Source organism: Nicotiana sylvestris, chromosome 6 (assembly GCF_000393655.2).
Source record: "Nicotiana sylvestris chromosome 6, ASM39365v2, whole genome shotgun sequence".
NCBI classification, from domain to species: Eukaryota; Viridiplantae; Streptophyta; class Magnoliopsida; order Solanales; family Solanaceae; genus Nicotiana; species Nicotiana sylvestris.
Genome location: NC_091062.1, coordinates 189,662,797 through 189,688,106, shown reverse-complemented (window position 1 = coordinate 189,688,106; position 25,310 = coordinate 189,662,797). Strand labels below are relative to the sequence as shown.

The 25,310-nt window shown below is 40.4% G+C and overlaps 1 non-coding gene across 1 annotated transcript; it reads right to left on the bottom strand.

Annotated features, from left to right (window-relative positions):
• Window positions 1-16,175: 16,175 nt before the first annotated feature.
• Window positions 16,176-16,282, bottom strand: LOC138872254 (small nucleolar RNA R71). The gene has a single exon (XR_011400721.1). It is a non-coding gene; the product is annotated as a small nucleolar RNA R71 (small nucleolar RNA).
• Window positions 16,283-25,310: the final 9,028 nt, after the last annotated feature.

The following is a 25,310-nucleotide window of genomic DNA, read 5'->3' as shown; positions in this document are numbered from 1 at the left end:
ACAAATAGAAAGATACATGGGTTGCCTCCCAAGAAGCGCCTGATTTAACGTCGCGGCACGACGCAGGTTACCATCAAATCACTTGAGATGAAGAAGTGCCACCGCATGGCTGTCATCAATCTTGCCTAAGGAATGTTTGACCCTGTGCCCATTCACTCTGAAAACCTCACCATTTTTGTTCTTCAATTCAAGTGCACCAAACGAAGTCACAAACACCACTTCAAAAGGTCCACTCCATTTTGACTTAAGCTTTCCCGGAAACAGACGTAACCGAGAATTGAACAAGATAACCAAATCACCCACTTTGAACTCCTTGCCACGAGCATATTTATCATGAAGGTGTTTCATCTTGTCCTTGTACAAGAACGAACTGGAGCAGGCATGGAATCGGAATTCATCAAGTTCATTAAGCTACTCCACACGAAGATTTGCTGTCACATCCCATTCACGATTCAGTTTCCTCAAAGCCCACATGGCCTTGTGCTCTAACTCAACCGGTAGATGGCAAGCTTTCCCAAACACCAACCGATACGAAGACATACCAATCGGAGTCTTGTAAGCAGTCCTATAAGCCCATAGAGCATCATCCAACTTCTTTGACCAATCGGTCCTATTTGCATTGACCGTCTTTGACAATATACTCTTGATTTCCCTGTTTGAGACTTCAACTTGGCCACTCGCTTGAGGATGATAAGGAGTAGAAACTTTGTGGTTAACACCATACTTTGCAAGCAAAGTGTCAAAAGCTATATTACAAAAATGAGACCCCACATCACTTATGATTGCACGGGGAGTGCCAAACCTTGTAAAAATGCTCTTCTTGAGAAACGCAACAACACTTCGGGCCTCATTGTTGGGTAAAGCCACGGTTTCAACCCACTTTGAAATATAGTCAACCGCCACAACAATGTATGTGTTCCTACATGAGCTAACAAACGGGCCCATAAAATCAATGCCCCATACATCAAAAATATCAACTTCAAGAATGGTATTGAGAGGCATCTCATCTTTCTTTGAAATTCCCCTCGCTCTTTGACATTAGTCACACCTCTTCACAAGTTCACTTGCATCTTTGTACAAAGTTGGCTAATAAAACCCACAACTAAGAACTTTGGAAGCCTCCTTACCCCACTATGATGGATACCATAGGGAGAGGAATGACAAGCCCCCAAGATACTCAATTGCTCTTCCTCCGGGATACACCTTGGGATCATACCATCTGTGAAAATCTTGAACAAGTACGGCTCATCCCAATAGAAATCCAAACTATCCCATTTGAGCTTCTTCCTTTGGTTAGAAGAGAGCTCACACGGGATTATACCAGTCACAAGGAAATTAGCAACGTCCGCAAACCATGGCATACCATTCACCGACACCGAAAGGAGTTGTTCGTCGGGAAATAAATCATTGATCTCTAGGCCATCACGAGGTCTCTCCTCCTCTTCCAAGCGGGACAAGTGGTCCGCCACTTGGTTTTCACTACCCTTCCGGTTCACAATCTCCAAATCAAACTCTTGAAGTAACAAGACCCATCACATCAGTATAGCTTTGGAATATTTCTTTGTCATCATGTATCGGAGTGCGGTATGATCAGTATGGACTATGACCTTGGTACCCATAAGATATGGCCGGAATTTCTCCATTGCGAACACAATAGCCAAAAATTCTTTCTCGATCACCGTGTAGTTCATTTGAGCATCATTCATTATCTTGCTCGCATAGTACACCGGATGAAACATTTTGTTCACTCTTTGACCCTAAACCTCCCCAAACCACAACATCGCTCGCATCACACATGAGCTCAAAGGGTAAGCTCCAATTAGGTGTGGTAATGATATGAGTGGTGGTAAACTTGTGCTTGAGAAGTTCAAAGGCTTGCATACATCTCTCATAGAACACAAACGTGGCATCTTTTTTCAATAGCTTACATAAAGGGTTCACTACCTTCAAAAAGTCTTTGATGAATCTCCAATAGAACCCCGCATGCCCAAGAAAACTTCTAACTCCACTGACAGAGGTAGGGGGAGGGAGCCTTGAAATCACATCAATTTTTGCTTTGTCCACCTCGATACCATGCTTTGAAATTTTATGCCCAAGAACTATGCTCTCTTCCACCATAAAGTGACATTTCTTCCAATTAAGAACAAGATTGATTTCTTCACAACGGGCCAACACTCTATCAAGATTTTTCAAACACTTATCAAATGAATCACCCATAACACTAAAGTCGTCCATGAATACCTCCAAAATATCTTCCACCATATCGGTGAAAATGGCCTTCATACACCGCTGAAATGTAGCCAGTGCATTACACAACCCAAAAGGCATCCGAGAAAAGGCAAAGGTGCCATATGGACAAGTGAATGTGGTCTTCTCCTGATCTTCCGGAGCAATCAAAATTTGGTTGTATCCAGAATACCCATCCAAGAAATAGTAGAAGGCATGCCCAACAAGTCGGTCTAACATCTAATCAAGAAAATGCAATGGAAAGTGATCCTTGCGGGTCACTGTCATGCCTAAACCTTAGGAGGCATGGCTGGCACCCGGTGCCGCAATGGCCTGAGCGAACCACTCTGTAACTCATTCATTTCTTTTGCAACTATCATGGACCAACATGGCCACAACTCGTAACGAACAATCGTAAGTGGGCAAATGTTATATCCATGAACCTTCGTTCATAAAACATGAATACATATGGGCCGTAAAGGCCTCTAACATACCGTACATAATAAACTAGTGTCTACAAAACCTCTAAGATTATTTGACATAAAATAGGACAGGGTACCGGCCTACCCATAAGTCTGTAGCAAAACTTTGACACGATGACTCATAAACTCGGCTACACTCCGAATAAGGTGGAGTCTTACCGATCCTTCGCTGAAGCAAATCTCGTCAACTATGAGGGATCGTATAACTAATTATCTATACTTGCAGGCATGAATGCAGCATCCCCAACAAAAAGGCATTAATATGAATAATGTACTGAGTATGTAAGGCAGAACTGAAATATAACAATAAGTCAACATTAATTAATGACATATAAGAATCAACCTACATCTCTAAAGCGCCACCATATATTCATACTTGCATATATAATATTTCGTTTTGAGACTATTATTCATATCATATGATGCATGACTGCCCAACTGATCAGTGGTAACTGCCCGACCGGCCGTAGCGCGGTGGTAAATGCATGACTGCCTGTGAAGACCCGACCAGTCGTCTCATGAGTTACCGCTCCGTTTCCCTCTATTTATGCTTCATTATGCTTTGTTATCCGTGTTTTTCGTGATCAAGTTGAGTAGTTTGCATTCAAAGTGGATTTGGTAAGAAATGAGACACTTAGTCTCTTTTAAGAAGGTTTAAGTTGGAAAAGTCAACTAGATGTTGACTTATGAGTTAGAGGGCTCGGATGTGAGTTCTGATGGTTCGTTTAGCTTCAGGAGGTGATTTATGACTTAGGAGTGTGATCGTAATTGGTTTTGGAGGTCCGGTGTAGAATTAGGCTTGAATTGACGAAGTTAGTATTTTGGCGATTTTTGGTTGGTAGGTGAGATTTCGATACGAGGGTCGGAATGGAAATCCGAGAGTTGTTGTAACTTCGTTATGTCATTTGGGATATGTGTGCAAAATTTTAGGTCATTCGAACGTGGTTTAGTTAGGTTTTTGATCGAAACGTATTTCGGAAGTTTTAGAAAACTAGGCTTGAATCTGATGTGTTTCAGGTAATTTGATGTTGTTTGAGGTGCTTTGATGATTGGAACAAATTTGAAAAAGGTATTGGGTCATGTTGGCGCTTTTTGTTGAGGTCCCGGGGGCCTCAGGGTGAGTTCGGACGGTTAATGGGAAGATTTTGGACTTAAGAGATCTCAGGAGTTGCTGCTTCTAGTATTTCCGCACCTGCGGATTGTGGACCGCAGGTGCGGTGCCGCACATGCGAAAGAAGAGCCGCAGAAGCAGTTTGGGAAGAATAGCCAGGGACCGCAGATGCGGCTCGTGGACTGCAGATGCGGAACCTAGCCCCCTAAGTGATTTCTGCAGATGTGGAGGAATTACTGCAGAAGCGGTACCGCATGAGCTGTGGTGGGATGGCAAATGCAAAAACTCTTGGGCAGAAAGTTTATAAGTCATTTTATCCGCAATTTTGAGCCATTTTTCCTCCATAGTTGAGTATTTTGAGAGCTTTTTGAAGGTGATTAAAGAGGGATTCAAGGAGAATTGATTGGAGGTAAGATTTTCGAACCTAAAACTCGAATCTATTGTGAAATTAACCTAGAAATTCTTGGAACTTAAGCTAAAAATGGAAGAACTAGGGCTTGGGATTTTGAACTTTTGAATTGGGATTTTAAGGACCATTTGAGGTCGGAATTGAAAACTTTTGGTATAAATAAACTCGTGGGGTGATAAGGAATCTAATGATGTAAAAATTTCTGAGTTTCGAGAAGTGGGCCCGGGGCTCGGGTTTTGCTAATTTCGGGATTTTTGATATTTTTCGATTGTTTTCGCTTGGGCTTTGTTCCCTTAGCATATTGTGACGTATTCGTTCTAATTTTGGATAGATTCGACGCGCGTGGAGGCCGATTGGAGGGGAAAAGACGTCGCGAGCTAGAGTTTTAGCTGGTTCAAGGTGAGTAATGATTGTAAATGATGTTCTGAGGGTTTGAAACCCCGGATTGCACATCGTAGTGCTATATTGAGGTGAGACACGCACTGGATGATGAGCATGGAGTCTTTTACTACTAGGGATTGAGACTGGTCCGTCCCAACTGATGATTTTACCGTGTATTTGACTGAAACTTATTTGTTATCATCATGATTTGGGCTAATTGCCATATTTGGGCTTCGTGACAACTATTTTAACCCTTCGGGGATTTTGACTGATTTTTCCTCACTATACTTGTTAAAAATCATATCCTCGGTCATGTTTCTATCTGTTTTATACGATTCGAGCCGATTTTATCATACTATTCCTAAATGAGAGGAATTTGTGGGCTGAGATCCCTATCTTCTATTATTGTGCCCGAGAGGCTGTGAGGTTAATGACTAAGAGGGGTTGAGAACCCAATGGTGAGGATATTATATATATTATGGATCAGGCTGCACGTCGCAACAATACTTATATGGATAGCGATCCACGCCGCAACAATATAGTGCTTAGGTTGTAGGAGCCCCTCCGGAGTCTGCACACCCCAGTGAGCACAATCGACTATCTATATGGATCGGACTGCACGCCACAGCGATGTACGGATCGGGTTGCACGCCACAACAGTTATTCTGATTTATGTCATTATGAGAGATATATGGGTTGAGACCTGAGAATGAGCACTAAGTGATGAGAGTGAGCCCGAGGAGCTGATACCGTTCTGAGTGATTGTTAGTGTGTTCGAGGGGCGGATTTCTACTTGTTATTTACCTGCTAAATTACCTGTTTTACTTGGTTTAAAGGAATTTCATTTGACTTCTTCATGGATTTACTTCTTTAAGTGATCTTACTGCTTGATATAGAATTGCTTTGTGCCTTTACATGTTTTCTTGCTTTCAGCCATTATTTATGATTATTACTCACTGAGTCGGAGTACTCACATTACTCCCTGCACCGTGTATGCAGATTCAAGCATCGCAGAGTCCGCTCCTGAATGCTGATCCTTCCGCTCCAGGCAGTGTTTTTCGGAGACTATGAGGTAGCTGTTGGCGTCCGCAGCCCCCGTGCCTCCCTTATCTTACTATTTTTATGTTCTTGAACTTCTGTATCGGATTTCGTATCTAGTAGACTAGTATCCGTATTTATTAGTTGCTCATGACTTGTGACACCCCGGTTTGGGCTGTGTCGCGATGGCTTTTACTGTTGTTATCGTTAATTCCGCAAATTATGGATATTATATCATGCTTTAGAACTGTTTATGATATTTAACTGTTTAAAAGAGGTGTTCTGTTTTTGTCTGGCTGGCCTTGTCTTCACGAGAGGCGCCATCACGATCGGGTTCGGGAATTGGGTCATGACACTGCCCGACCGGCCATAGCTCGGTGGTGAATATGTAACTGCCCAACCTGTCGTAGCTTGTTGGTAAATGTGTAACTGCCCAACCGGCCGTAGCTCGGTGGTAAATTAATATGCATGTCTGCCCAACCGGCGGTAAATAATGATACGTAACTGCCCAACCGATGGTAACTGCCCGACCGACCATAGCAGGGTGGTAAATACATGAAGATGCATGTACATGTATCACTATATTATAAACATTAACTTCTCCATCATATACCATACACAACTTCATTCAACATTTTAATCATATACTTCAATAGGGACTTAAGAACATACTTAGACATGCTTGAATATCATTTTATAAGAATGAATAATGTAGATATCCTTAACTATTAAGGGTAGAACCACTTATGGAATAGTATTATGTTTATGTATCGTTATTCGGATCATGCCAAAAGAAAGAAGAGATAGCCTTAATATACCTGAGTCGATTTTCTTGACAATCCATCTCCACGAACTATTCGAAGACAGTGCATATATTCTTTTGGACTTGGATAGCATAGCTCAAACTCTATCAACTACCTCAAAAGTCGAACCTTACAAAAAGAGAAAAAACAGCAAAAATGTCGCAAAGACAATTCCTAACAAATATTTAAAATAAAATACACATATCTCTTACATGTAAAACAAAGATACTTAATAAGAGAAAGAGTTGTAACTATAAAAGAAACTTGTGGCATCATATTTAACTTTACTTGTATTCGACAAGAATAGAAAGAAGATAATAGTAGTACTGAGATGAGGCAAAATAAGTTCCACGGTTCTTTTTTTTTTTCAAAGACGAGGCCTCGTTAACATGGAAAGGATCTTCAACTCAACATAAACTCCATCTTTTGCAACAAGAAATGGCTATATATTATTCTCAGAAGTTTATCTAGTGCACCAAGTGATATCTTTAAGTGATAAAACAAATAAACTTCCCATAACAGTGAATCATTTTTACATCATTAGTATTTCCGCAAGCTCATCCCTATGCAACTTTCTTTCTACTGTAAACATGTTAAATGAATGATGACAGAGCAGGCACTCTAATGAAGCTCGTCCCTATATAATCTGTCTCTCGTATGAATAACTTTAAATAGGGAATTTATCTAAGATCAGTGGTACACCTTTACGTCCTTGTTTTTCCACCTAATTATATGTAAACACCATGCAACAACTGCCATTACTTTGGCAATAAGCAGACACCATTGAAGAAAAATGTTTGCTTGCCTTTTTTTCCAAAAAACAATCTTGGCAAAAATGCAAATAAACATATTTAACCTCCCCTCCAAGTAGGGCTGAGCATAATTTGGTAAATACCGAATTAGCGTACCGAAACCAAAAATTTTGGTATTTGGTATACGGTATTTTGGTATTTGGTTTAAGTTTTTAAAAAAATTGGTATTAGGTATGGTATTTGGTATTTTAAAATAAAATACCGAAATACCGATACCGTACCGAAATATATATTATATTACGCAAAACACATATTATCAATTATAACATAAATATAAAATATCTAAAATTTTACTTTCCTTTATTCTCAAAGTTCATCAATTAATTCTAAACAATTAACAAGACATTTCTAATGATCAAATATTTTTTTATGTACAATTTTCTCTATTTGGGTCGATATTTTCTAGTTTTGGACAAATTTTTTGTTAACAGACATTTTCAGTTTTGTATTTTTGAGTACTTTAATTAAGAATATTAGAGTGTATGGCTCTATACACTAGTTAGTATTCAAACCGAATAAAATGAAGTTACCGAACCGAATAAACCGAAACCGAAAGGAGAAAAACCAAACCATACCGAATTTAATTAGATACAATACTGATATAGAATTTTAAAAAATCGAATAACGAAAATACCGAACCGAAATATCTAAATACTGTAAGTACCGACCAACGAACACCCCTACCTCCAAGGTAAGGAAATATCTTGCAAAAGATTTTGAAAAAAATTTAAAGGGATTTTTGAATAAATATTTCAACACTTTTATGAAAACAAACTCCACATCCTTGAAATTTCACGTTATGAATGAAAATGATTCTTATGTCTTTAAGATATAAGGATTCTCTTTCTAAAATGATATGTAACTTAGGTCATAACACTTGTCCTGGTCATGCCACCTGCTCTAAAACTATTAAGAGTCATTAGTTTAAAGAAAGAGTGGTTGTCACGTGGGGGTAGGGAGGGTTAGTCTTATCCACCCATAACTCATTAATTAATTATGTAATGACCCGTTACCCGGTAATTAATTAATTATCCACATAATTAAGAATTATCTCAAATTACTTAAAATACTACTTATTTTTAACACACTTTATACATCATACTAACATAGTCATGTGGTATATTATTAGCCCATAAATACAAGATATTATAGCTTGGATCGTATTTTATTCCAAATTGTCAAAGTTCGACGCAACTCAATTTCTCCAATTTGCTTATCCTCTCACCTCCACGAATTTACTTATAACTTGTTTCTAATACCATAAATACTTACAATCTCGAAAATAGTCTTGTCCTTATCGTAAAGTACTATTATTAAACATTAAAATATTAATAAATCATGGTACCATATAAAATCAATACATACACCATTATTTTATTAAAACATCCATATAAAAATACGTATATTTTCTCAACTTCTAATTTTCCCAATCTCATATAAAGAGTACAAATTTTCATAGGCTTAATCTTAAAATAGTAAAAAGATGATCTTCTTTTCTTGTGAAAAAAATAATTCATACCTTTACAATAAAGAAAATCTCATAAACATTTCTCATATTATGTGTATAATTTAAAACATATTCGAAAGTAGTAATATTAATAATTATATAAAAATTATATATATATATATATATATATATTTAAAATATATATATTAAAATTTTTAAAAAATGTTCCACTCGAAATACCACATCAAACATATATAACGGTGTCAATGTTGTTAAATTTAGGGGGTGTAACAGTTACTTTATTCAACTTGCGGTAGTCCATGCATACCCTCCAATCGGTGATAGTTCTAGTAGGAATCAACGTATTTTGTGAATTTGCAACCACGGTCATGCCACCCTTCTTTGGTACACATTGCACCGGCGAAGTCTAAAAGCTATCAGAAATGGGGTACACATCCCCGGCATCCAACCACTTGATCACCTTTTTTTTCACAACTTCTTGCATTGCCTTGTTCAACCTCCTTTGATGTTCCAAGGAGGGCTTTGCATCATCTTCCAAAATAATCTTGTGCATACAGAATGCAGGGCTTATCCCCCAAATATCATCCTAAGTCCATCCAATTGCCTTCTTCTGCTTTTGGAGCACCGCCAATGTGGCATCAATCTGCATGTTAGTAAGACAGGAGGAAAGAATAACTAGCAAAGTAGAACTAGGGCCTAATAACTCATACCTGAGGTGTAGAGGCAACGACTTCAACTCCAACATCGGAGGTTCCTCAATTGAAGGTTCTGTTGGTGGAGTTTTCCTATTCTCAAGGTCCAAAGATAGTTTCCTAGGCTCATAAGAGTAAGAGCCCATCCCATGTAAAGCATTCACACACTCCACTCGGCCTTCATCCTCATTGACATCAAGATTCAACAATACGGCCTATAGAGGGTCTTCCACATTGATCATTGCACTGGTATCATCAACTATCACTGCCGTGACAAGGTCCACAAAAGGGCACACCTCGGAATTGTTGGGCTGTTTCATTGACTTGCACACATGAAAGACCACTTTTTCATCACCTACCCGGAAGGTGAGTTCCCCTACTTCCACAACAACTAAGGCCTTCCCAGTAGCAAGGAAAGGTCTCCCCAATGAGATTGGAACTTCATAATCCACCTCACAATCCAAGATCACAAAATTAACTGGCAAGATAAATTTGTCCACCCGGACAAGCACATCATCAATAATACCCAATGGTCTCGTCATCGTTCTATCCGCCATTTGCAATCTCGTGGAAGTCGGCCTCGGTTGACCAATACCCAAAGTCTTAAAAATTGAGTAGGTATCAAGTTGATAATTGCCCCCAAATCACATAGAGCCTTGGCAAAGTCTGTACTCCCAATGGTGCAAGGAATGGAGAAAGCACTAGGATCTTCAAGCTTCGGGGCCATTGAATGCACTATTGCATTAACTTAGTGGGTCATCTTTATAGTTTTAGAATCCACAGATTGTTTCTTTGTCACCAAGTCCTTCATGAATTTAGAATAGCCCGACATTTGTTCAAGAGCCTCCACCAAAGGCACATTAATGGATAAGCTCTTCATCATATCAATAAACTTTTTAAACTGATTCTCATTTTTTTGCTTTGCGAGCCTTTGAGGAGAAGGTGGAGGTGGCCTTAGCAAAGGAGCCTTGGCTTTAGGCACAACCGGCTCCGGCATGTCTATTAAGTGTTCCCTAGACGGGTTTGCGTCATTTTGAGTTTCCACCTCGGCATCTTGAATATCAATCCTCACTTCTTAATTCACATTCGCATCAATTACATTTTCAACCATCAAAGGAATTTCATCTTCTTGCAACTCAACTTCATCACTCAATTTGTTTTTGTTTGGAGGCATTCACATCACCGCCTCTCCCACTTCTTGTAGTTACCGCCATAACATGATTGTTCCCACCCTTCGGGTTAACTACCGTATCACTAGGTAGAGCCCCCTTAGGATGAGTATTCAAGGATTGGGAAATTTGGCCTAATTGAACCTCCAAGTTTCTAATTGAAGTATTGTGGGAAGACAACTAAGCATCAGAGTCCGCATTATTATGGGAAGACAACTGAGCATCAGAGTCAGCATTCTTTTTCATCATCTGTTCAAACATCATCTCAATTCTCCCCATTTCATTGTTAGAGGAACTCTAATATTGGGATAGAAATGGGGGTGGATTGTTTGGTTGTTGGTACATTGGGGGCCTTTGAAAGCCTTTCCCCCGGTTTCCTTGATTGCCATTGTTCCAACCTCCCTGATTATTGTTACCACCCCAATTGTTGTTGTTGCTATTCCAATTACCCTAATTGTTCTGATTGCCCCAATTGGAATTTTGGTTGTTGTTCCCCCAATTACCACTACCTTGTTGTTGATTGCCCTAATTGCCTTGGGTTCTCCATTGTTGTTGGTTGGAAGAATTGCCCCTTTGGCCTTGATAGTTGTTCACGTATTGCACCTCTTCATTCTGCCCATCATAACTATCATCTTGGAATCCACCACAATTATTGTCAAATTGCTCCGAATTCCCTTGAATCTGTTGACTCTCTATCTTCTTTTGTTCACTAGCATGTTGACACCCTCCATGACATTCACTTGGCGAGGATTTTGAACTTGTTACAACTGTGCCTTTGCTAGTTGGTTCATTGTAGTTGTTAGCTCAGCTATAGCCTGTCCATGGTCATGTAGCTCTTTGTGCAAATGAGTGACTGTGGGGTCACCCTGGGCCACATTGACTCTACTTTGCCAAGCGGCGGAAGTGTCAGCCATCTCATCGATAATGTCACAAGTCTCATCATAAGTCAGCTTCATGAAGTTGCCCCCAGCAAGTTAGTTCACTATGCACTGGTTTGTTGTGTTAATGCCCCAGTAGAAAGTCTGTTGGATCATTGCCTTAGTCATATCATTGTTAGGGCATTCCTTTTCCATTGTTCTATAGCGCTCCCAAATCTAATGTAATGGTTCGGCGGGCTCCTGCTTGAAATCCAAGATCTCATCTCTCAATGCTGCCATATGCCCCGGTGAGAAAAACTTTGCAATGAACTTGTCCGCTAACTCATCCCAAGTAGTGATGGAATGGTTGGGAAGTCGCTCAAGCCAATCCAATGCCTTTCCTTTAAGTGAAAATGGGAAGAGTCTCAACCGAAGTACATCCTCAGACACATTAGTTTGCTTGCTCCCCCAATAGGTATCCACGAAACCCTTGAGATGTTTGTAAGCATTTTGATTGGCAGCGCCCGTGAAATATCCACGCTGCTCCAGCAATGTCAGCATCACATTGGTAATTTGAAAATTTCCCTCCCGGATTCGGGGTGGCACAATTGCACTTGCATAGCCTTGGTTTGGAAACACTCAGGGAGCCACCCTTGGAGGTGGCGGAGGAGGGTCTGGAATATTGGTATTGGCATTGTCCTGGCGGCCTCTACGTTGTCCTTGAGGTACAAGAGGCACCTTATCATCTCCGACATCATCTACCTCCTCCCCCGCAATCACATTTCCAAGAGGGTCATTGTTGTTTGCTGCCATTTTGCACCTGAAGTTGTGAAAAAAACAAATTAGTAACGTAGAAGGAAAGAAGAACAATACACAAACTATTTAGATAGATAGCCAAAACCGTTAGCTCCCCGACAATGGCGCCAAAAAGTAATCGATGCCAACCCTGTACTACTACAAAGTAGCAAGAGTGGTCGAAGCAGCTTTTACCCGAGAAGGTCGGGATCGATTTCCACAGGGAGCTAGAGATTGGAGTTGAGTTTCTATCTAAATTGGAGTTGCGTAGTTGTTCCTAATTGCACTTCTAAACATAGCTGGTTTTGATATTACTTCTAATTTTCTACTACGAAGATGTTAAATTGAGCTAAGTTAAGCTAATAGTAAACTATTGAAGGTTGTCTAAATGGTTAAAAGGCACTAGGGAAGTGACTTTATCCTAGGTGGATACTTGACGGGTTCTCGAGTCTAAGTCTAGGTTGTCATATTTGGGGATTACGATATAACCGTTACACGATTCTACTCACTCTATACCTCTCGGTAGTTCAAGTGATTTTGCCCTAATTGACTTTATCAAGACCAATTGGGTATTATAATTTGTGCAAGCAATAGAGGTTCAAGTCGGGTATTACTATCTCTAGGTTTAACCCTTTAATTATGGCTATCGATCTCTTGAACATGCCCCAATTCCTTGTTGGACCAATTTCATAGACTTAGGCTCTCTTTTTCAAGAAGCGCTAAAGTCAACTAGGCATAAACTAGTGTTTGCAACCACTAATTCAACATTTAAGTCATACATTAGTCCAAATATCAAACACCCATAGACATTCAAGCCTTAAAACACAAGACCCATCAATTACCCACACTAGGGTTGAGCCACAACCCTAGCTAATGGGTCTAGCTACTCATGATTATAGAAGAAAACAAAGAAATAGATGAAGAAAAACCCATAATATTTAATTACTAGATAAAACTTGAAGATTTAATGATGAAACTAATGTAAAATCACTCAAAATGGTAAAAGAGCACTATTCACGAGCGCAGCTGCTGTCTAGAATACAACTGATGACCTAAAATGGGAAAAGAAACTATTTATACTGGGCCAAAACAAAATACCCCTGCGGGACTAGTGCGGACCGCACAAAATCGAGTGCGGCCACACTAAGGCTCTTGACTGAAGCATCTGCTCTCTGAACTTGGCCACCGCGAGCCGCAAAAATGCACCGCGGCCGCAGTGGCTTCTATTGCGGCCCGCACAAAATGGACCACGAACCGCATTGGAAATATTCCTCCAACTTGGGCTTTGCGGACCGCACAAAGTCGAGTGCGGCCACAATGAAGTCAATGCAGTCCGCATGAAATGCTTTGCGGTCGCATTGCTTGGCTGCCTGAAATGAGCACTCTCTAAACCTCCTCTTTGCGGGCCGCACAGAATGGAGTGCGGCCGCATTGGTCCTGTTATACTGAGCTTGGACTTGTTCTTGGTACTTGTGCATGTTTCACTCCTTTTTTGAGCTGGTTTTGACTAATTGTCACCTTGTTGACCAAACCTTCCAATTAAGTACAACATGTGAGCCTTTGGGACTATTTTGTACACATTTCTAATCAAAATTTAAGTAAGAAGGAGTGTAAAATGAATCATAATTCCAAGTTATCAGCAGCAAGGTGACCAAATTTCTCGAAGGCCTCAAGATCAAAAGGATCTTATCAACACCTTATCACCCTAGTGGAAATGGGCAAGCCGAATCAACCAACAAAAAAAATCATAATACAAACCTCAAGAAAAGGTTGACCGACGCCAAAGAAAAATGAAGAAAAGTCCTGCCCGAAGTCCTTTGGGGGTATCGCACAACTTCGAAGTCCAATACCGGGGCTACCCCGTTCTCTTTGGTTTATGGCATCGAAGCTTTAATACCCGTCGAAGTTGGGGAGCTGATGTGTGGCTATATTATATATTTTTAGTACATTACTTACTCTATATTTAGGTGCTTTAATGCTAAACTACACTATATTTTTGTTTAATTGAGTTATTTTATGTGTAGGTACATTGGAGATAAAACTGTGAGCAAAACGAATACTTTGGAAGAAAAAGTGTAAATGAAGCAGTAAACAGGAGAGACGAGCTTTGTAGCTGGCGTTAGAGCATGTGAGGCAAGGCATTTTTCTCGCCACAGAGCAGGCGCCGCAAGGGATATCGCGAGATGAGGTGCGGTAGAGAGCTGGCGCCGCGAGGCTTTAGGCGAGCTGGAGCCGCACGGTCTATAGCAAGGGCATTCCGGATTTTAAAAGCATATTTCATATCCTTGTTGGGTTTGGACTTGGGCTATTTCATTTATGTCTTTTCCTATATATATAAATAGTCATTAAATACAACTTTTGAAGGAGTTCGGTTACCAGAGGTAAGAATAGCACGTGGAACAACCTTTGGGGGAAAGAATCATCGAGTTCTACATTCCTTCATATTTTCTTTGTAATTTGATTATGCAAAGTACTTGGGAAATTGTTGCTATGAATATGAGTAGATAAACTTCTATTCTAGGGTTTGATGGAACCTATTGAAGGATGATTTCTCTATTGCGTTTAATATAAATTCGCAATTTACTTTTCTCTACTTGTTCAACTATATTATTATTGTTGTTGGTTGAAGAGCCCTCAATTGACTATGTATATTTAGTGTATACTGCTTGAGAGAGAGTACACATTGAGGTATTTTTTGAATAACACCACACTTAACGTATTTGAGAGATCAGTATGGAGGTTTTAAAGGCGGTATTAGAGATAACGAAACCTTGGTGCGATCATAGTGAGCGGTAAATTAGTGCTAGCTAGCATAGTTTGAGAGAATATGTCTAGTAAATTGTGGTAATTGCTCGAGAGAGAGCTACACACTCAAAGTACTCACGATCGGTAGAGAATACTTGGGTGACTTTATAGGAACCGTAGTGGGGAATATTCCGACAATAGAGGAAATCAAAACCCTAGACCTTTCTATTTTTGTCTACAACATTTGCTTTGTTAGTAGTAAAATTACTGCTTTCTAATTACCTTGCTTTAAGTTAGTAAACAATCAACTCATTGGTCTATATTTTTGAAGGTTGAATATTTGGATTCTTACGAAACTAGTGGTTGTAATTAATAGGTTAATTCTCTATGGGATTCAACTCCAGACTTGTAAACCGAATTATATTTGCAACGACTGCTAGACCTCTTTAGGAAGCATAGTTGGGTGGGATCAAATTTTGGCGCCGTTGCCGGAGAATTAATGGTGTTACTAATTACGCCTAAAAGAATTGTTAGAATTCGTAGTTTATTCAACTTTCTCGACTTGAAACTCTAACGTTTTTAGTCTTGTGTATTACAGGTGCATGCCGAGAAACTCCTCAAGAATTAGTGAATTGTACGAAGCATTACCGGATTCTGAGAAAGTTATTCAAGGCACGAAACCAAGCAAACAAGAAAGACAAACAACAACAAAAATCATCAAAACGAATCGAATTAGACATGGGTGATATAATAGACAACCCAAACAACAGAAACAATGGGAATGACCCAAACAACCAGGGTTGGTACCTCTTGTGCCAGAAGCAGCCTTATATGATTGGGCACAACCCACCGCTGAAAATTTGGCAACCGCAATTGCAGTCCCTCAGATACAAGCAGAATCATTTAAAATCACAAACAACATGCTACATTTGTTGTAGAACTAGGGACTGTTCTCGGGGTCTTACATTGAAGATCCTTAGCAGCATCTTAAATATTTTCTGTCGATTTGTGTCACGCAAAGGCAAACAATTGTGATACCGGAAATAATAAGGATTTTGTTGTTTCCATTCTCAGTGACTGGAGAGACTCAGACTTGGCTCAATTTGCTCCCTATAAACTCCATTACAACTTGGGAGGAATAAGTGAAGCAATTTTTGAACAAGTCCTACCCACCCAATAAGACTACCAAACAAGTTGATGAGATATTGAGCTTCAGGCAGAAACTAGCTAAAACATTGCAAGAAACGTGGGAGAGGTTCAAAGGTATGCTGGTTAAGTGTCCACACCATGGCATTCCAGATCAGATGTTGGGGCAAAGGTTCTACATGGGATTGGCAGACAGCTTGAAGGCCAATGTTGATGCTTCAGCAAGTGGCAGATTTTTGAGCAAATCATTCAGGGAATGCAAGGTCTTACTTGATAAAATGGCTCAAAATTCAAGATGGATGACAAAAGACTCTACAATCACTCCAGCATTTCACTCAGTGGCTTTGCACCCAAACAACTCTATAGCCGAGAATATGGCCACTCTGATGACGCAAATGGGTATCCTCACCAAGAAGATTGACGAATCAGGCCAGAAGCAAGTACACATAGTTGACACGACTAATGGAGGCTTATGTACACCATGTATTAACCAACCATATGTATGCTCATGGAGTGGTAAAAGTGACAACCAGAACTATCAAGAAAATATGAACTATGTCGGCAACTATAGAGGACAAATGCAAGGTCATCAGAATTGGGGGCAGCAGAATCAGCAGTATAGACCAGCACAACAACAGTACAATAATGGCAATAATCCTGGAGCTATGCGACCGCAAGATTAAGTTGTGTCGTACCAAAGGCAACAGGGATAGCAAAATTAGCAACTAGCTTATCAACAGCCTCAACAACAACAACAGATAGTGAGATAAGATGATAAGTTGTCTGAAATTAAAGGAATGCTGCAACAACTGATTGGGTCCAATGAAAAAATGCAAGAGAAAGTCGAAGCACATAACTCTGCGATAAAAGGCATTGAGATTCAATTAGGTCAGTTATCCATGGCTCTGAATAATCGTCCCCAAGGAACATTGCCTGGAGACACGCATGTCAATCCAAAAGAGCAGGGCCTGAAGCAGCTTATGGTGGTAAGTCTAAAAAATGGTAGCGATCTTGATATAGAGCAAGAAATTTCTCGCAAAAGCCTACCAACTGAGATACTTGTGCCAGTACCAATTGAGGTAGATGATTCAACAAGGTTAACAGAGGTGATAGTACAACATGCACCAGCAAAATCAAGAGAAGAAAAAGAGGTTGCAAAGGAGACTGAGTTAGTGCAAGAGAAGGCATTAGAAACAGTGCCCGAGTAGGTTCAAACTCAAATCACAGGAAAGAAGTGGCCTCCAACACCTTTCCCATAGATATTGGCCAAATATCATAAGGATGAGCAGTATAAGAAATTCATAGAGATGTTGAAGCAAATCCAAGTGAACATTCCATTGATTGATGCCTTGAAGGAGATGCCTGGTTATGCAAAAAGGATGAAGGACTTGATGTATCGTAAGTTCGACTTTCAAGACTTGTCCAGTTACACTAACTCAGACATGTAGTGTTGTTGTGATGAGACATATAGCTGAAAAGTTATCTGAACTATGGAGTTTCACAATCCCATGCACAATAGGCAACTATGCTTTTGCGAAAGCACGATGTGATTTGGGGGTGAGCATAAACTTGATGGCCTTGGCTATCTATAAAAGGTTAGGCATTGGAAGAGCAAGACCCACATCCATGTTACTACAGCTAGCCGACTTAACGGTGAAGAGGCCATCAGGTTACTCGATGATGTACTGGTGCAGGTTGGAAAGTTTGTGTTTCCGGCAGATTTTTTCATTTTGGACTGATGAGTTGACGAGGAGATTCCTATAATTTTGGGAAGGTCATTCTTGGCCACTGGGAGAGCTCTATTTGATTGCAAAACTGGTGAACTAAAGATAAGACTGAACGATGAAGAGATAACGTTAAATGTGTATAAGTCTATGCGGCAACCCAGTGAGTATGCTAACTACTCTCTGATAGATGCTGTGGACGTAATTTTGGAGGAGGAAAATGAGGCTCTGAATGCTAAAGACCCTCTAGCAGCCTGCCTCATGAACCTAAAAGAGGTAGATGGTAAGGACTTGGCGGAGTGGGTTTTGGCCCTTGAAGGCCAAGGGTACTGGAAAAGAGAGCTCGAATTTGAGCCTTTACGCTTAGAAGAAAGAAAGACCCCTCCAGCTAAGCCATCAATTGAAGAGCCACCACAGTTGGAGCTAAAATCGTTACCGTCTCACCTTAGGTATGCTTTCTTGGGACCTAACTCAACTTTACCTGTTATTATCTCATCTAGTTTGTTAGATATGCAGGCAAAACAACTTTTATAGGTGTTAATAGAGTGCAAGACTGTAATTGGTTAGACCATTGCAGATATTAAGAGTATCAGCCCGGCATTTTGTATGCATAAGATTTTACTGAAATATGGGCACAAACTTTCCAGATAACATCAATGAAGTCTGAACCCCAACATGAAGAAGTGTTGAAGAAAGAAGTGATCAAGTGGTTAGATGCGGGAATCATCTTCCCCATCTCTGACAGTAACTGGGTCAGCCCAGTTCAGCATGTGCTAAAGAAGGGTGGAATGACAGTAGTGCAAAATGAGAACAACGAGCTGATCTCAACTAGAATAGTCACGGGATGGCGAATTTGTATGGACTATAGAAAATTGAACAAGGCCACCCAAAAAGACTATTTTTTGCTACCATTCATTGATCAGATGCTAGACAGATTAGCAGGAGGTCCCATTTTTGCTTCTTGGATGGATATTTGAGGTATAACCAGATCTCTATTGCCCCTGAAGATAGAGAGAAAGCATAATTCACCCGCCCTTATGGTATCTATTCCTTTCAAAGAATGTCGTTTGGCCTATGCAACGCACCCGCCACATTCCAAAGGTGCATGATGGCCATCTTTACAGATATGGTAGAGGCAATAATAGAGGTTTTCATGGATGACTTCTCAGTGGTTGGGAACTCATTCGATAATTGACTTATGAACTTAAAAAGAGCATTGAAGAAGTGTATGGAGACTAATCTGGTATTAAACTGGGAAAAGTGCCATTTCTGGTACATGAAGGTATAGTCATGGGGCACCTAGTGTCGAGTAAGGGCATTGAAGTGGATCGCGCAAAAGTTGATGAAATAGAAAAGTTGCCACCACCCACTTCCGTCAAGGCAATAAAAAGCTTCTTGGGCCACGCTGGTTTCTATAGGAGATTTATAAAAGATTTTTCCAAAATTGCTAACCCATTGTGTAAATTGCTTGAAAAAGATCACCCTTTTGTGTTTTCTGATGACTTCATGGTAGGTTTTGAGGAATTGAAGAAGAGGCTGGTGTCTGCACCTATCATAGTTGCACCTGACCGGGAGCAACCATTTGAGCTAATATGTGATGCAAGCAACTATGCAGTGGGAGCAGTTCTTGAGCAGCAAAAAGATAAAGTCATGCATCTAATATACTACGCAAGTAGTACCTTGAGTGGTGACCAACTAAATTATATAGTGATCGAGAAGGAGATGCTAGAAGTGGTGTTTGCATATGACAAATTCAGGTCATACTTGATAGGCTTGAAGGTAATTGTTTATACTAACCATGTTGCTCTCAGGTACCTAATTGAGAAGAAGGAGTCAAAGTCGCGCCTTATTCGATGGGTGCTACTGCTGCAAGAATTTGACTTGGAAACCCATGACCAAAAGGGAACAGAGAACCAAGTGGCTGATCACTTCTCTAGGCTGGAAGGAGTAGAGAAGAAGGAGGAGGTGGAAGAGATTGTGGAGACTTTCCCGGATGAACAATTGTTGGCCACGAGCCTTGAGGTAGCACCATGGTATGCATATATTGCAAACTACTTGGCGAGCGGTATTGTCCTATATGACCTTTCTTCCGTCCAAAAGAAAAAGTTCTTTCATGACTGTCGCATGTATTATTGGGATGAGCCTTATCTATTCAAGATTTGTGTTGATAACATGATCCGGAGATGCATTCCCGAGATAGACCAATCTTCTGTTTTGCAGGCATGTCATGCTTCCCCGTATGGAGGTCATTTTGGAGGAGTAAGGACATTTGCTAAAGTGTTAGAACTGGGTTTTTATTGGCCGACGTTGTTTAAAGATGCACACTTCTAGGTGAAAAGTTGTGATCAGTTCCAATGGACGGGGAATACCTCCCATCGACATGAGATGCCCATGAACCCAATTCAAGAGGTGGAAGTATTCGATGTATGGGGAATTAATTTTATGGGACCATTTGTCAGCTCATATAATAACAAGTATATATTTGAAGCGGTGGGCTATGTCTTGAAATGGGTAGAAGCCGTGGAACTTCCAACAAATGATGCAAAGGCACTTATTGGTTTCCTGAGAAAAAATATATTCACCCGATTTGGAACTCCAAGGGCAATAATCAGTGACGAAGGCACTCACTTCTGCAACCGAGCTTTCGCAAAGTTGTTAGAAAAATATGGTGTTCGCCATAAGGTGACCAGCCTATAGCATCCACAAACAAGGGGGCAAGTGGAAGTGTCGAATAAAGAAACCAAGAGTGTGTTGACAAAGACCGTGAGTGATACAAGAACGAATTGAGTGAAAAAGTTAGACGATGCACTCTGGACCAATCGTACCGCTTTTAAAACTTCAATTGGCATGTCTCCATATAAACTGGTATTTGGGAAAGCGTGTCACTTACCCGTGGAGTCGGAGCATAGAGCTTTGTGGGTATTGAGATAGCTGAAGCTCGACATGAAAATAGCGGGTACGAATAGAGTCACAGAGTTGCACGAGCTCGATGAATTTCGTTACCATGCTTTTGAGAGTACAAGGCTATATAAGGAGAGAATGAAGATGTTGCATGACCAAAAAAAATTCTTGAAAGAAGTTTTAAACCTAGAGACGTGGTAATGTTATACAATTCAAGATTGAAGTTGTTTCCGGGCAAGTTGAAGTCTAGATGGTCGGGACCATTCAGAGTAGTGCATGTGCTGTCAAATGGAGCTGTAGAAATTGAGTTTGAGGATGGGACAGATAGGTTTAGAGTCAATGGGAAAAGGTTGAAACACTACCAAGGAATGAGTGATGAAAAAGGAGAGAAAGATATGATACAATTGAACGAACCTCAGTATATGAGTGAAGCATAATTTAGAAAGTCTGTGTCGTGCCGCAACGTTAAATCAAATGCTTCATGGGAGGCAACCCATTGTACTATTGCATTTGTCATGCCGTGATATTAAATAAGGTGCTCGTTGGGAGGAAACCCAATACATAGTTAGAATTTTCATTTTGTTTTGTACGTTTCTATGTACTAACACGTTTTAGCTACATCTTGGTGTATGAACAGGTAATAGAGCCTTCAACTGAGCATTAGGCCATGCTTCGTCAAATCTTCAGCGCACTACAGAGCTCGCCTAACGAGGGTTCTAGCGAGGTGTGCGGTAGCCCTTGCATCGCCAGGTAATTTTTGAGCGAGGGAGCTTGCCTAGCGAGATGGGTCTCATGGGAACCCTCGCGTCACATGCTTCTCAGCTAGCGTGTGAGATCACCTCGCTAGGTATTTGGCTCGCCAAGAGCCTCGCGTCGCCAAGTAGGTTTTTTATTTATTTATTTATTCTAACTCTTCCACTTAAAACCTAACATAAACAGCACTAAAACACACGACAATAACATCACTGCCCGCCCATATTTCCCCCATCTCACAGCACACTCTCTTCTTAACTTGCACAAAAACCCTTCTACTGCCCGCCCCAACTTCACTTTCCCCTCCCACACAAACCTCATTTATGACAAGTATTCCTTCATACCTAAACATCTAAGGTATGGTTTCTAACTATATTCTCTGCCATAATTTCGAATTAGGTACAGGCATGCAATCAGTTAAAAATTTTGGGGTTTTTTTAATAGTAACAATGTGTTTGTGTGTCCCAAACCCATAAACCCCATAGGAATGGTATTTTTGTTGTGTGCAAAAGTGGTAGCACGGAATTCCCAAGCCAGTTTGGGAGGGTGAGGCAATACCTCATCCCTACAAGCGGTTCCATGGCACTAGTGCATGCTAAGTATTTGTCAAAATGCCTCAAAGGCATTCTTTATCCCCATTGGAACCCCAGTCTCCGGGATTGTAATCCTAGTGCTATGTCGTCGTGCACCACTTGGAATTTTAAGTGTGGGGTGGCTCACTGGTAGCTCTGTACTTCGAAATTGTAGACGGCATCTTTGTGACATTGCTTGAATTTCATGCTAAAAAAACGAGGTGAAGTCTGAGTAGCCTTGAAAAATTGTTGAACATCATGTGATGAACTCTTAAGTGTGGGGTCGCAATACCATGTTTTGAAATGTTGCAACACGTCTAAAACTGACTGATGCTCACTTGTGTAGGTAAAAACATGCCTCCCAAGAAAAATACTGGTAAAGGCAAAGGCAAAGCCATTGCTCCATCCAAAGCTAAGGCTCCCTCCGCACCTCCACCGAAAAAGATAAAGGAGGGGGGAAACCACATTAAGCCACGTTGAAGGACTGCAAGCAGTTGTAGCTATAGCAGCCACTCGTCCACAACCTTAGGGCCAACGGGAATTTGAAATTAAGAGCATACCCCCACATGTTAAGGGCTGGTACAAGCCTTGTCAGCCAAGACATATACATCCAGAATCTGTTGTTCATGAGCGTCGCCTAGAAGCCAAGTACCAGGCAATCTGGAGAGGTATTCATGATAAGGGTTGAGTTATGTGTTCATAAACTCCAGAGATATCAATGCCAATCTTGTGCGAGATTTTTATGCCGGTTTTGATCCAAAGGATCCTGAGCAGTTGTGCCTATTCGGGAAACGTTGATAGATTTTTCAGCCTCGACAATATACAATTTCTTAGGTGCGTCGGATGTTCCCCAGGAACACTTGGACAATTTCATCACCCGTCTTACATATCGAGAGCTGAGACACACTCTTTATGGTGTCAATTTTTTGATGGCTTAGGTTTGGGACAAGAAGACCAATCGCCATAGAAAATTCCCTAAGAAGAAAATGAAGGTAGAAGTGCAAGTGTGGTTGAAATTGATTAAGGGTTTGGGACAAGAAGACCAATTGCCATAGAAAATTCCCTAAGAAGAAAATGAAGGTAGAAGTGCAAGTGTGGTTGAAATTGATTAATACACAGCTCCTACCATGCAACCATGACACTCTTATTAGCCATGAAAGGACTTGCGTGTTATATTTCTTAATGACGGTCCAAAAGGTGAATGTGGGCCACTTGATCCGCTACTAGATGACCCAAGTGAGAACTAGTAAGAAAGTTGATCAAATTCCCTTTGCAAACATATTGACTTAGTACTTGAGACAAGAAGAGGTGGAGAAGGAGAAATCTTTCGATCACATCATTGCTCCGTCCCTACGAGTAATAGACATCACATGTGTCCGGGTTAAGGAGGAAAGTGCCACGACTTCACTAATATAGGCTGAGTGCAATGCACGTGATGACAACTTTATGGACCATTTATATGGGATGATAGACTTATAGCTTCGGATTGAGGGACGGCCGACCACTACAGCGGAGAAGGCCATCTTGGAGGATCATTTCCCGCTCAATGCTCATGTTCAGCAGCTAGTCGGACTTGGAAATGGCTACCGACTCCCAGAGGATGAGGATGTCAACACATCAGAGCAGTCTGAGGCCAAGCCAGAGCAGTCTGAGGATGATGATGAGGAGGAGGAGGAGGAGGAAGAAGTAGAAGGTGGGGAGTGGACAACTGCAGATGGAGACTTCAAGGATGAAGGCGATGACGAGGCTTGATCAGGGAGTTTTCATACCACCCTACTAGTTTTTTTGTTTTGTCAGTTTGTGCATGTACTGAGGGCATTGCATGAATTAAGGGTGGGGTGGTAACTGGTAACTTGTAGATACTAGTCTTGTTTATTAATCTTGTTTTTTTTAGTTAGTGTCATCTTTACTTTTTTTTAAAAGTAGAAAAATTGGACTCGTCCCGACGATGGATCTCTTAGACAGTTTTCTTGAGGAAATTAAGTCTAAAGAAAAAAAAGATTTTCTTTGGAGGTATTGTAGTAATTGGTTTTTCTTTGTGTCGCAGTTCTTTTCCAAGAGTTTTGGTTGAACCGGTTGTAGTTAGTTTTAATTTTTTAGGAGTAGGAACCATGGTGTTATGAATAGAATTGAAGCAATGTCTCTTGTCTTTGTTGTGCCTTTAGAATAGTGAGTACTCTGGTTGTGACGCTTAGGCTCAGTTTTTGACTCTAATATAAGTACCTTAAATCGTATAATCTTAACTTTGATCAAATGCTTTGACTAGAGTGTTTTGATAAAACCAATCTTAAGTGAGTTATGTGCCATGTGTGTGTGAGGTTTGTGTGTATTCTGTGTATCGCAGTTGATGTCTAGAACTTGCCCCATGTGTTTGCAAAGTGAAATAATAGTTTTGTTTAGTCTGAGAAGTGATATAGGCATTTCTTTGTTGAGCCAGATATATACAGTTTACCTGCCTAATTGTTATGTAAAGTAGTTAAACCCTTTGAGACTGTAATCCTGTTTCTTTGGCAACCACATGACAAGCCTTACCCCTTCTTTGAATTAACCAGCTATTTGAACGTTGTCGCCTCTCATAAGCACTTGAATATTATGAATTATGTAAAAGTCAATGTGGGGTGGTGGTCCGGCTTTTGAGTGGAAAAAAATAAAATAAGGAGAAAGGTGCGTTGCTTTGAAATTTTTAATATAAAAGCCACTTGAATTGAAGAAAAAAATATAATAGTTGTATTGTTGTGAAGAATATTCCTTGATGGTGGTGACTTTTAATGTAATTGTACTTAAAGAAGTAGTGGGTAATATACATTGATGTGAATGTGGAGTTTTGGTTTGACATAAGTATGGACTTGAATGTTAAAGTATATGTATTAAAGTGTTTAGGGAGGTGTAGTCACTCTTATATCCAAATGTATCCTATCCGTCCCGCAACCTACATTACAACCAATTAAAGTCCTACTTGATCCTAGACTGAATGAGCTCGATTAATAGAGTAGTACACTACAGGCAAACCTATGGTGCATCTTTTGTAGCATATGAATGTTATTTCTGAGATTGAGTGAATTATTTCTATACTGAGTTCCTAATTGCTCTTAAATGTATTATGGGTGAAACTAATCTCTTTTGTTGTATGAGGGCACTTGATTCATGAAGGAAAGGTAATGTCATTGACCTCTATGATAGAGTAAATGAGTAAGTTGTGAATAATGCATGATACTTGTGAGTCAAA